This window comes from Pinus tabuliformis, chromosome 9, assembly GCF_031772625.1.
Source record: "Pinus tabuliformis cultivar Carrire ecotype Pingquan chromosome 9, CPIR1, whole genome shotgun sequence".
NCBI classification, from domain to species: Eukaryota; Viridiplantae; Streptophyta; class Pinopsida; order Pinales; family Pinaceae; genus Pinus; species Pinus tabuliformis.
In genome coordinates this window covers 1,427,620,752-1,427,637,178 of record NC_142307.1, presented here as the reverse complement: position 1 = coordinate 1,427,637,178, position 16,427 = coordinate 1,427,620,752, and positions in this window count along the sequence as shown.

Sequence of the window (16,427 nt, the reverse complement as noted above, 5' to 3'; positions counted from 1 at the left end):
AACTACTGAACTGCCTGTAGTATTCCAAGGCAAAGAGTCTCATAGGGACATATTTTGGCAGTTTGAAGGGAGCCATTTGACAACCATAGATCCTAATCATTGTATGGTTTTGGTAAAAGTACCAATCACCAATGCTGTATTCCTTTGATCGGTGCAAGATTTTCTGCATTTCAGCAAACAGCCTGCAGGAGGAGTTATTGACAATAAACAGGTGGCTGGATATATGAAAAGGTCAATAAATTCACAATATGTGAATGGGGACATGCCAACATGATGGAATACTGAGGACCAAAATATTACAAACCTTCGCTCCCCCCCTGCATCCAATTTTCTGAGGGGAATTGGGAAACTATTAGGTTGATAGTACAACATCAAATGGTATATATATGCAGTGTATTTGAACACTCTCTCCCTCTCTAAGTTCATGAATCTTGTTGGCTATGAAGGTGGCATAGTCATACTTGACAGCAGGGGGTTGTCCTGGAGCAAACATGGACACTAAAGCAAAGACAGTTTCATCTACAATTTCACTCGTCCTGAATCCCAGAATGTAGGAAATCATGTCTATGAGCATTTTACCAACTTCACTGAACTAGGCATGATGGTAGGGAATTTTGTATTTGGAGTAGCAATCTGGTGGCGTAAATAGCTTGGCAATTCGGTCAATTTCTGCAGTGTACAACTTAGAGGCTTGGTCCAGCAAATTTTTCATGGTGAGAGGGACCAAAGGCTGAGTTGGTTTGAAGCGCAACATCTCATTTATAGATTCAGGGGTAATGTAAAAGAGGAAATTTCCAGCAGGGTCCATTACTGCCCTTTAAGAAGGCTCATAATTGGCACAACACTAATGGATGAGGTCAGGGAAGACATTGACTGAAGGTAGGTAATATATAGGCATATTGGACTCCCAGATTCTGAATATGTCAGTGTTGTTTTTATGACTATTACTTATCTCAAGAAAAGCTTGTAGGTGAGGCTTTTGACCCTCCATGTCATCAATCTGGAAATCCCTATCAGCTAGAGGTAACCACTCCAGCTGCTTATGAGGTGCATTCAAGGGTGCAATGTTTATGGCTACTGGAGCCTCCATGGTTTATTGTGCTTATAATTGGATTTGAGTCTATGTCTCAACAGAAAACAGGGTTCTGACAGAGGGCTTTTTAACAGGGAATTTGCAGTTTGAGTTCTATGCAAAGGTGGCCTTACTGAGTGGAACTCAACAGGAATACAGAGTCTGTAGGATCCTTCAACGAGGACGCTTGAAAACAATGGAGAGAGCGGGGATTTTACAGGTTTTTTGGTGGTTTCGCAGGCGAATAGGAGCTCGATCTTAAGCTTTAATGGACAATTTATCAGAGAGTCACAAAGTTGGCAGGTTTTGCTCGAAAGTATGGTTACTCAGTGAGGCAGAGCGCAGGAGCCTATGGGGGATAATGTTTTTGAGTTGAATTTAGCTGTCTTGGTGATTTTTTCTAAAGAAATTATGAAAAAATAGGGTTTATGGGCGATTCGCGGGTAAATACCTATTTATTCAAGACTTTGTTGTGGAATGGAGTTGCAGAGTGAGCTGGGGAGTCGGGTTTGCAAGTTGAACACACCTAGGTGACAGACTGGGACATTGATGGCGGATTCGACGTAATTCTCATGCACAGACTTTCACCATTGGTCACATAAAAATAACCAAAAGACATCACTTTCGTGAGTCTTAACGAAAATTTGTGTTTTTTCGGACTTTTGGCACTTTTTCTGCTGATGTCAACATGACGTCACCTTTTCCTGTAGCATGGTATGGAGGGTGACGTGGCAGCTAATGTGGATGGGTGATGGGTCGGACACGACGGACTATACAGTGGCGCGGGCGCTGACGCAGAAGTAGACATGGGGATGACGTGTGCGGCGAGGAGAACAGGCCGTAAACAGTTTGCATTGGACCGCTTTTGGTACGGGAGCGGTTTTTGTCAGAGCGGGCCCATTGCAATAGAAACAGGCCACGCATCCCTATGTACGATGGCAAACCCTCTTTCCATCGGGAGGTAACTTTCTTACTACAGGGCGGCTCCGATATCAATGCAAGATATGGGATCTGGTAGGCGCGATCCAACGGTTGACGGGAAGTGCAGGTGCCGGTACGATACGGCGCGGGGACCCACCCATATTTTTAAATATTTTATAATGTCGCGGGGGTTTAAAACTTTGGATTTATGGGTTTTTGTGGTTGCGCAGGCGGGTATGGTTATTAGTTTAACCAAATATTAAACTAACCCCAAAGTATTTACATGCGCACCAAAGTTTAAAGGTATGGTATGGGTGGGAGGGTTTAGCGTGGTTATTTATTTAACCTGAAGTTAAATAAATCCCAAGGTTTATGGACACGGAGGGGTTAATACTAAGGTCCTGAATGGACTTAACATTTCCCCGAAACTGTATTGTATGGCTAAAATTGCCAAGGGTAGGGATATTTATATTTGTTGGGCTTTTTTATATAGTTTTTGTAAAATAGGGGTGGGGAAATAATTAAAGGAGCTATACAATAAGTTAGGATGTCAATATGGATATATGGAATGAAACTGCATGAGTAAATGCTAAGTCAATAGAGTGAAAACTTAGGCATAGGAAAATGAGGGGAGTATGAAATGATGATATTTACACAAGAAATGTGGCTTCTTTTCAATAATTAAACTCAGAGTTCAACTTAGCCTTTCTCATAGAAAGAAGTCAAATAGGACTAGTGGGCAGATCCCAAGGCCCTTGAGGGAATGTTAGGAAATGATCTTTGGGGGAATGATAGGGGAATTAGTCATGCTCCCACTGTTCTGCAGCCAAACAACTGCCATGGTCCTTGTGTCATTGATGAGATGATTCCTTCTTAACAAGGCAAGAAGATCACAACCTTGTTTCTGCAACCTCAAACTACCTACCTAGCCTAATACACCTAGCATTTTTCTTCCTTTTGATTGGGTGCACTTGAACTTGCAAACCCTGATTCAACTCTTTTCTTTTGGCGGCCCTCCTATCTAGGTCTACCCTTATCTCTTCCAAGAGCCCATATTAAGCAGTTGGGCTCCTTATTTTCTCTATCTATCTACTCATCTGCCAAGCTTAAACTGTTTGGACAGATATTCTTTCTCTATTCTACAACAGTAAATTTTAATATGGAGTGGTCCAGATTGAACTGTTGGGCCCTCCATCAGGTGTGATGAAACAGTGTTTGCACCTTGTGGTCTTGCTTTGCACAAATAAGATGGTAGTGGAATTTTGACTCGCCACTTTCCTAGTCTTTCTTTGGGATTCATTCTTCTTGCCCTTTGATTTTTCTTTTAGGGCATACCCTCTTTACATTTTTTAATTTTCTTTATCTGTATACAAAATATGTAACCTTTGCAACCTGGAAAGGATGATCATATTTGGCACTTCCATAGTCAATCATGAAAAATGAAACCTATTGGTATAGGAACCTAACAGGAACTAATTCTGTTCCACCAACGTATAATACAAATGTGTAAAATATATATATGTGTAATTCCTTTCACACTAGATTGAAAGTAAACTAGTTTTGTCATACCTCTTTTTCACCTACCTTATACACTTAGAGTAGCAATTCATTATAAATTATGCTCCTTGACCTTTAGACAAAGGTTATGTTCTACATAGAATTTTATGGGTTTTTAGTTCATAATTATTTTGTATCATTCCTTTGTAAATTATTACTTGTATTATAATTCAAGCATAACAAAATTGCTTACAACATTTATAGGAAATAAGGTTAGGAATAACTCCTCGAACTTAGGCAATGGTCTTAACTAGACTCACAAATATGATTTAAGTATTTAATGGTTTTCAAAAAATAATTATATAATCCATGTTTCCTTACCTATATAGAATTCTTATCCATACTCACTTCTAGAATAATTAATTATGTCTTATATATTGTCTATTTATACTCATATGACTCCAAGTTAACTCACCATTCTTGCATATGATTTATTCTTCTTATTTTTATCCTTTTTTCATTTTTCGTAAAAATCAATCTCTACAAATTAGATTTTCCTTAATACTCTGTACTAAAATCTAGATCCATGTTCCTTATGGAATAGAGTGAACCACTACCCTTTTGGTGTTTATAAATAACTTGAATGCTAAAGTATAAGTATATATATATATATATATATATATATATATATATATATATATATATATATATGAATAGATCAATCCAAATTTAATATTTGAATTCATTACCTTATACTATATATAAGTACTAATGTTTATGCAAAGATACTCTTTGCCCAACCACCTTATTTACCATCCATGCATAAATCAATAAATTCAAATTGAATTCACCATAATTATAATAATAGATAACAATAATAGATATAACTCAGGAAGGATAGGAAAATCACAATCATCTAACCAAAATAATTCACTTCGTAAAACTTAGGGAGAGAGCACATTCCTCCCAACCAATGAGCTACCATCAACAACTCCCCCCGAGCTCAAACTTCTTGCCTCCATCAACATCAACCTATTTTTTATTCCCTAGTGGCATTTTATAATTCTTTGATGTAGTTTTTTCCTTACCAACATCCTTTTTTTAGGTTTTGCACCCCTTTAATTACTTTTCGTACGTTTGACAATTTGGTGATCCAGACAATTGTCCCAGTGATTCCCGTGTGTGTGTGAGATGTTTCAGACCTCATGAGGGGGTGTCCCTTCAGGTAGCCCCCCACATGCCTTGATGACCATAGATGTTGATCCAACCTCTAATGCAATTCCATAGATTTAATGGGTTCCATTTCTTCCACTTGCAATGCCCATAGCATGCATGTCTCCTTCAGATGATCCATTCAAATTTTCAGAGCCCTTTCCTGCTCAGCAGGGCTTCCATAGTGGTGATCGCCCCTCTCCATGTTAGTTTGAGGGGCATTGTATCTCATGTACTCAGATATTATTGTATTCAGTCTTCGCCTATGTTTTTTCCAGGCGCATTATGTATACGGGATCCATTGTATTATTTTATGACCCATTGATGCCATTGTATCATGTACTTTGTAGCTTAGTCTCACATTGTTGGGCCCACCATTATTCTTTGTACTTATTTATCTCGATGGGTATGGGTATGCGTCCAACCCCTCATTTGAGATCGTGTAACACCACATAAAATGAGACTTCTATTAGTATTGTAGGTCTCACCTCCTACGCCATTTTTCCATCCTTGACTTGCTTCAAATCTCTCTCTCTCTCTCTCTCTCTCTAACTTCCCCTTTGGTGTCTTGTGGAAGTGTAATATACAACGTATTTTGGTCATATGATTTTCTACTAACACTCATACGTGTCGAGAAAATCTGTTATCACCAAAAAAATGATCGCCTAGCCATTTCTAACTAGTTGGATCGAAATACACCATGTGGATTTAATTTTACCATAATAAAATCACTTTCACTGTGGAAAATAATTTAGTAAACCGCTTTTATTAAATTATTTTCTGATTTAAATAAAAGAACCCATGAGAATAATTAGATAAATAATTATTTATTTAATTTTCTCTAGGAATTATTATTAAAAAATTATTTAATAATTATTCCTTGTCCCATTTGACTAAATCCCTTAGTAATATTTAAATAAATCATTATTTATTTGAATTTCCTTATTTATGTTATTAGAATAATTATTAAATCACTCTTGAATAATTATTTTGATTTCACAACTTTCTTGTTTCTCACAAAATAGTTAATAAATCATTTTATTTGTTAATTATTTCTAAGTAAAGGAATGTGATCATTTTAAATTCCTTTTCCCTCTCAAATAAATATAATAAAGTATTCCAAGTAGTTAGATCTAAATTTGGTCAATAATATTTTATTATTCTCCATTTTCGAGATTAACTCTATACTTTGTTATATAAGGGATGGTTTTTCATTCATTCATCGCCATGATCACTATCATTGTCAACATTATCATCATTATTTCTTGAGCTCCCACTTGATTTCTTCCCTTTGTTTAGGTTTTTCACACAAAGAGAGATTCTATTTCTGAAGCATCAAGGATATCAAAGGGCCCATCCCACGGAAGGGGACTTACAGACCAATCTGTAGATATCCTTCATCAGGTGTTATCAATAAATATTTATTTCTTTAAAATTGTCTTGCCACTGGGTTATTATTATGGATCTATCATTCTGCTACTATTTCTTTCTGATCTTTTTTTCTTTTATTGGATATTTTCCATTTGTGTTGCACATCTAAAACGACCGTAGCCATCAACTTTTTGTTAGGGTCACTTAAGTGAAGGTTTTTGGTCATACTAACATTAATATGGATTGATGGTGATCATAACCCCACATCCATAGATTGGGTTTTGTGTTTCCCCATCAAAACGTCTGAGAGGAAATGAAATCAAAACATCCTTTTGTTTAACATATCTTGGGGGCTTATGTAGTGGAGGCTTCCTATATTCCATATAAATGGTGCATATGTATGTACCAATACAGGTAATGTGGTGTTATCTCTTAGAGAAAACTTGGCTGTGGGAGAAACTCTAAGGCAACCTTGAACCTCTTTGAGGCTGAAAGATTTCCCTTGAACCTTGTGAGCGATCTCTCCTTAAACTCAACTACTCAAGGTCACTATAGTAGAAGGTTTGTAATTGAGTTCTATGGCCAAATTTACCAAAGAATGATTGAACTTCATTGGGTTGAGTGAGAATAATACCATTGGTCATGGAGTCTAATTTGACCAGGTTTTCTATAATTACATTTTCAATGAGAAAAACACAAAAGTATGGTAGTGATAATTCCTTTGAAACTTTAAGGGATTTGGAAGAAAATGAAAGAATTCAATGCAATGGTTAAGTGAACAACAGTTATTAAATGCTTGAGAATAAAGAAAAATGAGCATAGACATATGAATCCCAATTTCAAACACTCAGTGTTTAAGACATGAGGAAATATAAAATTAATAAAAGACAGACAGAGAACCATAACATAAAAATTTCTGTAAATTTCTCATGTAGACTATTTTCATTAAAATATGCTCAAAAATACACAAGGGATGAGATATCTCAAATAAAATCCAACCCTTAATTCTTCTACTGTCTTTGCTTATATATATAATAAAATAACTTAAACATGTTGTAGCTTTAAAATAATTACATTAATCCAATAATAGAAGTATAAATCTCTTAGATACACGCATCTGAAAATATCTTTAAACATATCAAGTTTTTCAAAATAAAAAAAAACTTACTGAAAATTATGCTGAAAATGGGGTTGAGAAAATGTATCATGGTTATGATTTTGCCGTTGTCGATCATGCCTTGTCATCCTTCAAAAATGGGCTTTTGTTTTTCTCCTGTGTTCTCGGTCGTTTCTACTATAATTTGGTGATAACATTGATGCCAACCTTTAGCTGCTGAAACTGATGTTTTTTGTTGATTGCTCGGCTGTTAGCATTTTCATCCAAGTTTTTCTTTAGAAATACGCTTATAATGACAATGTTAGTGTTTCTCTACAAAATACAGTGATAATTAAAAATATCAGTGATCTTCTATGCTTTCCTCTGCTTATATGTTGACAGTTTCTTGATCAAAATTCACTATGATAGTGAAAGATCAAAAGTGAAAAATATAGCTATAGCTTTTCAATTGAGAGTACTAGCTGCTTCCAGTAAAACGTCCACTTTATCCATCCTTTGCCTCTTGCTCTACTTGTTTCCATGGGGATTTTTTTCTTGGACCTCTTTGAACTTGTAGCTTTCCCTTTATTTATAATCAAGTCCTTTAGTGGAATATTGTCCATATATATAACCTCTTTGGCAAGGTTTGGGTTTTGCTTCAAATTTATCTTCAACCTCAATTTGTTTAAGGGCATGGTGTGAGGTGTTTTATCCCATTTGAACATTTCAAATAGGGATGGCTCTTCCTTAGATGGAACTTCTTCACCATGGGGTTTATGGTCAACCATATTTCCTTTGTTTTACTTTGGTTGTTGTTTTTCTGTAGGGGAACCTTCAGTAGGCATATTTTTACCATCTGGCTAACTTACAGTAGGAGGATATTCATCATACTATATCTTCCTAATCCTATCACTTCTTCTAGAATAGAACTTGGGTATTTTAGGGACAAAATATGAGGGTTTGTCTTCCTTTTTCATCCTTTAGTTTGCATAGTCGGGGTGACCTAAGAGGAGGTTCCTTCCTTAGGGTTTTTTACTTGTTTCGTTCCCTTCTTCCTTTCTCATTTATACTTAGAGGGATGGGGTTGAAACCCTCCCTAGAATAGGAAATGGCTCCACGTTCTAGCCTTTTCCAAATTATTTTCAATTAATAACTTAATTAATGCTTTGTGATAGATGAAATATGGAGATGGGTTTGTTCTCGCTCAAACCCGAGTAGCCATGTGCTTGAGGATTTCTAACAAAAAATAACATTTATTCATTCTTACTTGTCCCGCTCGATGAGCTAAGAAATGGAAATGGTATAATTTTACCCAATTAAAACACCTTTCACATGTGAAATATGACTAGGTAATTCTTAGCAGCCCATGCCATTTGTCTTCCAACCAGGACCTCTACACTCTTTTTTTGAATTTATTTCCTTGAACTCAACCTTTAGGAAGAATCTAAGCTCTGTAATGATATCCTTTGTCACCTGGAACGACATCCCTCCAACCTCCACATGGTGATCGTCGAAACCCTGTGCAAATTCTCGAGCAACCTCATTATCAGAATTGGTGCATCATTGAAATAATTCCTCCCACCCATCCTATCAAAATTTTTGTTGAATATCAGGGTAAATATCCATAAGATTGGGACCTTTTGGTTCACTTCTATTAATATTTTAGATTTTCCCCATTATCTTTACAGCTTGGGGATTATGTTGATGAGATACCAAGATTCAATCGTGTATCTATGTCAAGTATCTTGAACAAATGACCTTTAAACAATAAAATTTCACAAAACTTACAAATTGAAATGGTGAAATTAATATGCGGGAAAAAATAGTGATGTTTGAGGAAGGATAACTAATTGACAAGTGAAATACCCAATAAATCTGACTCTCGTTGTCACCATAATCCTATAATAATTTTCTGAATTGAAAAAGCCTTGATAGTCCCATTACCATCATATTTCTTGTTTATTAAAAATATTTCACTGACACTATAGTTGTTATCATTTAAAAGATTTCAAATCTAACTAAAAGTGATAACATGTGAAAATCCTTTTTTCCAAAAAATTGTTATTACACCCTTTCCAAATGCCCCGACAAATGAATAAAGGAAGGTTTTTGTGTTCCTATGGTCCATCAAACTAATATTTAGAACATTTCTCAATATTTATATAGTTCCAATATGATCTAATTATCATCTTCTATGGGACATATATCAAAATTATTTTTTAGACTGGACATCCAATGAGTAGATGCGTGATATTTTCACCAGTTTTGTGGCAAAGGTAACATCTAGTTTGGCCTTGAAACCCCCTTTTGCATATATTGTCCCATGTAAGGATTATGCTCCCATATACTAGCCAACCAAATAGTAGGATATTTTTTGGAACATTCCATATCCATGCCTTATATAACTAAATTTTATCTTTCAGCGAACAAAAATAAGACAATATATGATTGTAAGTCCTTCTACAGAGATGTGTCTTTAGTACATTGATTGAACCAATATGATTTTTATGTGTCTGCATCGAAAGAGTTACCTTCCATAGACAACTATATATATATATATATATATATATATATATATATATATATATATGTTCTAGTAGCCAAAAAATTCCTCATTTATATCTAAATCCTTCATGTTCTTCCATATTGGATATTGCTTGTGTGAATCCCATCCTTTTATGATTTGAGAGACATGGTAAATATGCCTGGTGTGTAAATGATTTATGATCCTTGATGGGAGGTTTTGATTCCCCCTTAAATTGTATATATAATTACAATCATGGATTCCTTTCTCGACCTAATGTACCAACGTATTTTATCCATCAACCATTTCCTCATTTGTAACAGGCTTCTCCAAATATATGAACTAGATGTAGTTCTCTTAACACCTTGTCTTACCCTCTCCAAGGGTTCCTTTTTTTTGAAATATTTTCCTTTAATAATATGTTTCAAAATGTAATTTCCACCAATTTCTCTCCAATGACTCATAAAGAGTAATTCCCATATGGAAAATTATGGCCTTTTGATTCCCCAACCACCAAACTCTAATTGTCTAGTGATAGTGTCCAAGATTACTAAATGAATCTTCCTCCCTTCCTTATTACTTGACTAGATGAAATTTGTAAGAATGGCATCAATGTGAATGATAATATCTTTTGGAAAAATATATAGGTCCATCCAGTACACCGATATGTTTTGTAGTATAGAGTGAGCCAAGACTATTATATCACCAAGAGAAAGGCAATTTTTTGTCTATTTGTTTAATTTTCCCCTATATTTTTCGATGATCCATTTCCAAACTAAGTTAACATATTTATTTGGTTTCATATGCAACCTTGAATATGTAAATCCTATATCCATTCAAGTAGCGGAAACCCCAAAAATATTTGCAATTTCCTCGACGTGTATAGGCTCCATTTCAAAGTGTATGGTATTTGATTTTGAGAAATTTATAATTAATATCGATGCATTTCTAAATGAGTTGATAATGTGATGCAGATGAGACCACTTTTGCATTTGTACTCATCCAAATCTAAATACATCATCAATGAAAATTATCTATGTGGTGGATGTTTTCTTTGTAATCTACAAACTTGAAAATAAACCATGTGTTTTGTCTACCTATTGATGGTGTTGGATGCTGCCAACATTGTAAGGGTATATCCATGATGTGAAGTCCCAATTAAACCTCACACCATTTTTTGTGGGAGTCCCATCTAGTCATATGGCCTGACCATAGTTGGAATGATTTAAAGATATGTCTTGGGTACCAACCAACACAAGGGAACACTTATTACTTTGGGGCAGAAATAATGTGATCTTTGTGAGAAATCCAATGTAAGGTGTATGAGGGGAAATTCCATGGCTAGTGATGGAAATGATCCACTGATTAGAAAAGTAATAGTACTATCCTATAGGGGGTCTCAGGGATAAAGAGAAAGGCTTTTCGAGCACCTACATATTAGTCCACATAGTAAAAAAAAAATTGTTAGAGCATAACAACATTCATTCAATAATAGCCATAACTAAGAAACAAATTAGTTCATTAACTTAGTATGTGAATAAACAACATGTACCATAAACATAACTAGAATAGTCCAACTACATCTATGATACATGTGTGAAGGAATGTTGACTCATTGATATTTTGATTAAAATTCTAAGATCCCAAGTAGACTGTTACATGGATGAAACACTCTATCCAATAGTGAAACATGAAGGCACAAATTGATTCTCCAAAGAATGATATATCTCCTATGTCTTACCATAGAATCCATGGAAATACCACTAGAATCTAAAGCCTTCCAAAATCCATGGCCCAAAAAAGCCTTTTCCTTGAGTTGTGAGGAGATATTTATAGCAAATACAATGAACTTTTGAGGTTCCTCATGACTCTTCAACTCTTATGTCTATTAATATTCACTACATGAATCTTTACATTTCAATGTGTGGCTTCTATATTCCACATGTGTCCCTTGGACTTCATTTCATAACATTTATTACATAAGACAATTTACAAATGAGACAGTGGCCTAACAAGGAAAAAATGACTATGGGACAAAACTAATCAAATAGATAAATCATTTGCTTCTTCATGGAGTTCATTTGTAATGTAAGTGTTCCATGCTCGAAACTCCTTTGTGATGGCTTTGACTCGAACTGGCATATCGCCTTTGTAGCGCATCTTCACCTACAACGTCTCTGTCAGTATGTTCTTAGCACTTGGTTGTACATTATTCCATAACCATGAGATATTCATGTGTGCTTTCACTAGTGCAAAGGAATAATATTAAATAATGTCTTTGGTTACCTTCAAGCCTTCCTTCTCTATCAGTTGATTTATTTGTTCAATATATTCTCTGATCTCCTAGACTATGACCTCCCTTCCTTTGATTGCTTCATGAGATCTAATGGCAGGTATCTCGAGCTTCTATGTTAGATTCTCAAGCCCATTTCACAGTTTGTTGTAGGAAACCATAGTGCTAACCAACTATTCTACCATATGCGAGTAATTTTGTAGGAAGACTCCCAACTAAACTTTGTAGATTTCTGTGAATACCTTATCCTTCCTTTCCAAATGTTATGGATGATTTAGATATTTGGCAGCCCACTCCTGCATCTGATCAACTGCTTAGTTTGTTATCTTTAGGAGTTTCGCTAATTGCTATTCATTCCTATAAATACTAATGAAAGGATCCATGACCTGTTGTATTAGTATCATCTCATCATATAGTCATGCCATAGTATCCTCCATTACCCCTAGCTCTTCTTGCATAGTTGACTGCTATTCTGCAACATTGAAGTTCTATGATGAAAACCGCTAGTTCTCTGATGCAAGATTTTCTACATGTTGCCTCACCACAACAAGTTTCGTTCTCAACCTATCATTCTCATTCAACAAGTATTCTAAGTTATCATGTGTCATTGTAGCGAATAAAACATTTTTTGCCATGACTGCCCTTGGATTTATTCCAGCATTGGCAATTATCTTCCTCTTTATAAACACTGAGACTGGATCTTGGGGATCCTTTAGGAAGTACTCGTCCCTTTTCTGTATGATCCTCTTCTTCAGTTGATAAAACATTACACTGCATACATCCATGACTTGGTTTGTTGGTGGAGTCGTGATCCACATCTCTCCAAATGGAAGATGACCACCTTTGAGAGGATTCTCTCTTAGAGTACCCAGTTATTCCTTTATTGGATGGATTTTATCTTCTTCTTCGAACTCCTCCTCTTCCAGCTCTTGAGTCAATTTTTTTGCTTCCAATATCTATGTGGCTTCCTCCTATTGGGACTGCCTCTATTTCTCTTCTTCTATCCTCCTCCTCTCTTCTTTATCTTCTTGTTTCTCTTCAAGCAACTCATCCTACTAACTCTCCTCTCCTATTCTTTTGTCTCTCCTCTCTCTTTCTCTACTTGAATATTTCTTTAGTTTAAGGGATTAGCTTTCCATTTCTTGCTTCTCTCTCCTATTGAGGAATATTTGATCCTTTTATTGGGAGCTAGTTTCTTTACTTGAGGTGTTATCTCCTCCTCCTCCCGCTCTTCCAAATCTTGAGTTGGATTATGGGCTGAACTAGCCTCCATTATTGGATGTATCTTCATGTTCACAATGTACCATTTATTTATCTTCTAGTCTTCTGCTATGGACATAGATGAGTACCCCATATTGTAATTGATATTGTGATAATGTTACCTCACAATTCACTTGGGATCATGTTGGCTTAGATTGGGCTGACCCAGGTTCAATTCTTTACTGCACAGCAACAAAACCCTCAATCATCGGCCCTTTCGGCATTGACCTACAAGAATATCGCAATCTCAGCAAAAGTGACTATGGGAGGATGCAGAAATAGGTTTTTGTAGCCTTGAGGGATGATGTAATGTGGTAATTTTGTGATTTCTTATACTTAACAATCATAAATTACTTCACATTCATACATTACTTCACCACATTACGTTCATCCCTTAAAACATATCATATACATCCATAAAACTTCATTGTACTAAAACAATATGAAACTATAATAAATTGTTGTGCTACAACAAATAATAATAAAATAAACACATGAAGACACATATTTTACCATTGTTCATCTCAATGTGGGACTACATCCACAAGAAGTATTTCTTATAATAGAGAATTTGTACAAAAAACAGTTCTTGGTCTGTACACTCAACTACAGGTAGCCCATGAACTCAGTTGCAAACTTAGGCCTCTGCGCACTCAGTTGCAGAGCCTCACCTTCTTGCCCAAAATCACAACAAAGATATAACTATTCAATACATGATGTGTTTCTTCAAGGCTCGTCTCCTTCTTTATTATTCATCCCTATATATATTACTACATTGAGGGATATATCATCGCAATACCATGGGCCATATATTGTGGACTTCCCTAATACAAGCTACTATGGTAAAAAACCATCCATAATTTACAACATACGATTTTTTTAACAAAAAGGAGGGGATTTGACCTACCCCTAAGCCCATATACCCCGCGGTATATCTACTGTGTGGTCCACTTTGGCACTCCGCTACTCCACTGCGTAGCCCACATTGGTGCACCATTGCTCCATTGTGGGGTCCACTTCACGCCCTGCTTCATCCTTTACTTCAGACTTTGCTCCCTAAAATTAAAAGTATTCACCAAAATCTAGGCGAAGTTGGGCTACACCCAACAGACCCCCAACACCCACACGTGACTCATCCCGAGTCACTCATCTGTTTTGCCTCTAATTTTTTATGCGATTTTGTTGTAGGCCTAGTTGAACTATTACAAATCTTTTGTCACTTGCTTATCCTTATTGTGTGCTTCCTCCAATAGTGCCTTTATCACATGTTCTATAGCCTTCTGCAGCAACAATGTTTCCCTTTGTCTAAGCTCCTAAAGATTCTCATCCACTTCCTGTGATAACTAGAGGGCCTCTTCCTGCCAAGGCTGAGTCCTCTCTATCAAAATATGCTCCTCCTTCTTCAGTTCCTCAATTTTCTTCTTGAGGGCCTTGCTCTCATTAATTTGCATAAGCCTCTACGTGATTGGTAAGGTCTTCGTAGATGCTCGAATGTCTTCTAACTGTTTCTGATTCTACTTCATTTCTGCCTATAGTTTCTGTTCATTTGAAACTTCCTACAATGAAGTCCAAATTTGAAAACTTTCATCTCAAAATTTCCTACATTTTGTCAATGTTCCAGAGATGCTAGCCATTAGAGTCTTCAAGTTGGTATCCCTCCAATCCCTTACTTCCTGTGGCGTAGTTGGATGCAGCTTCATGTTCAACTCACTAATCTATTTTTCATACTTAAATTGCAGTGTGGAATTTTTTTCCTTAAACCCCTTCATTGCAAGGCCGAGCTTCACGACCTTGTCTTCTGCTGGCTCTTCTTCTTGGACATCAAAGTCTACGATTTATTTTCATGTTGTTACTGGTAGAATCACCCTAAGGTCTTGGGTTGAGAACCCTAATATACTGGAGGGCATGCAACACAAAGAGAAACACAAACAAGCAGTCCTAATACTTGAACTACTCAAGTAAGAAGAAGAGGTATTACCCAGAGGTCCTATGTTTGAGATTGTTCCCATAGGGTCGAAACCTTCTACTTCTTCCAATGCCTTAAAACCTGCAACTCATTCAAGAAAAGCATACACAACAATAGTAATAGAAAGCATGTTCATGATATAAGTGTTAGATCATATAAGAATGTAAGAAAATAAGCATTAACATAAGCTTTTATAAACAAAATATAACATAAACTAATGAATAAAGACCATGATCATCAAGAACAAGATAGTGCCTTTTTATTAATGTAAGCTAAAGAAAACATTGAAGAACTACAATCTGAGTTGTCCTCCAACTCCAAGCGAAACCGTCCTCCGAATCCCTCTTTCTGAGGCCTCAACAATCCTCCTCCATAAGTATACAAAAGGATGTCATGAAGGGATGATGGAGATCTCAAAAAGGAAATAGGATTTTCCTATGACTTGGGAGTCGAGAAGGCATAGGGATATCTTCAGACTTGATCAGGGATGTAATCAACTATAATATCAATATATAATGTTTTCTCCTCCTTTAGGCCTTCCCATGAAGATGTATTTATACTTCGCCAAATTAGTTTTTTCAGTTGGGAAACAATTGGTCCATGGGCTATAGTAGGTGAGTATCAGGTCAAACCTATAAAATTTGCCTGAATTAAGGGAGATTATATATTTTTTAATATTTTAAAACATATACGCAGCTTGGGAATAATCTGACTCATGTGTGTCGTTGGCATCATGATACAAGTATTGTCCTTGATGGAAACTCTACAGGTCAAATCAGCTTTGATAAGAGGCTAACAGGAATATTCAGAGGCAATAGGGTAGTGGTATAGAGGATCAGGAAGATGCAACTAAGTTCTATTGATAAAAATAAAGAAGTTGAAGGAAGAAGATGATGTAAGAGAAGTTTAAGAGATACACGTAGGTTCACTTAGTCCAAGCAGTGTATACATGCGAGTACTCAGAACAAAAATAGCGTATAATGTACACACACACTCCCACAGAAGGCAAAGCGTGTACATGTTGAAAACCATGGTTTTGTTTTGAGGTATTTGGTCCAAGGTATCTTTGGACCATGATATTGACCCTAGGTATTTAGTCCAAGGTATTTGGTCCGTGGTATTTGATCTAAGGTATTCGTCCTAAGTGGATTTGGTCCATGGTATTGAGAAAGGCCAAAAACTATATAAAGAAGAAAGGATCATAAGGCCAGATGT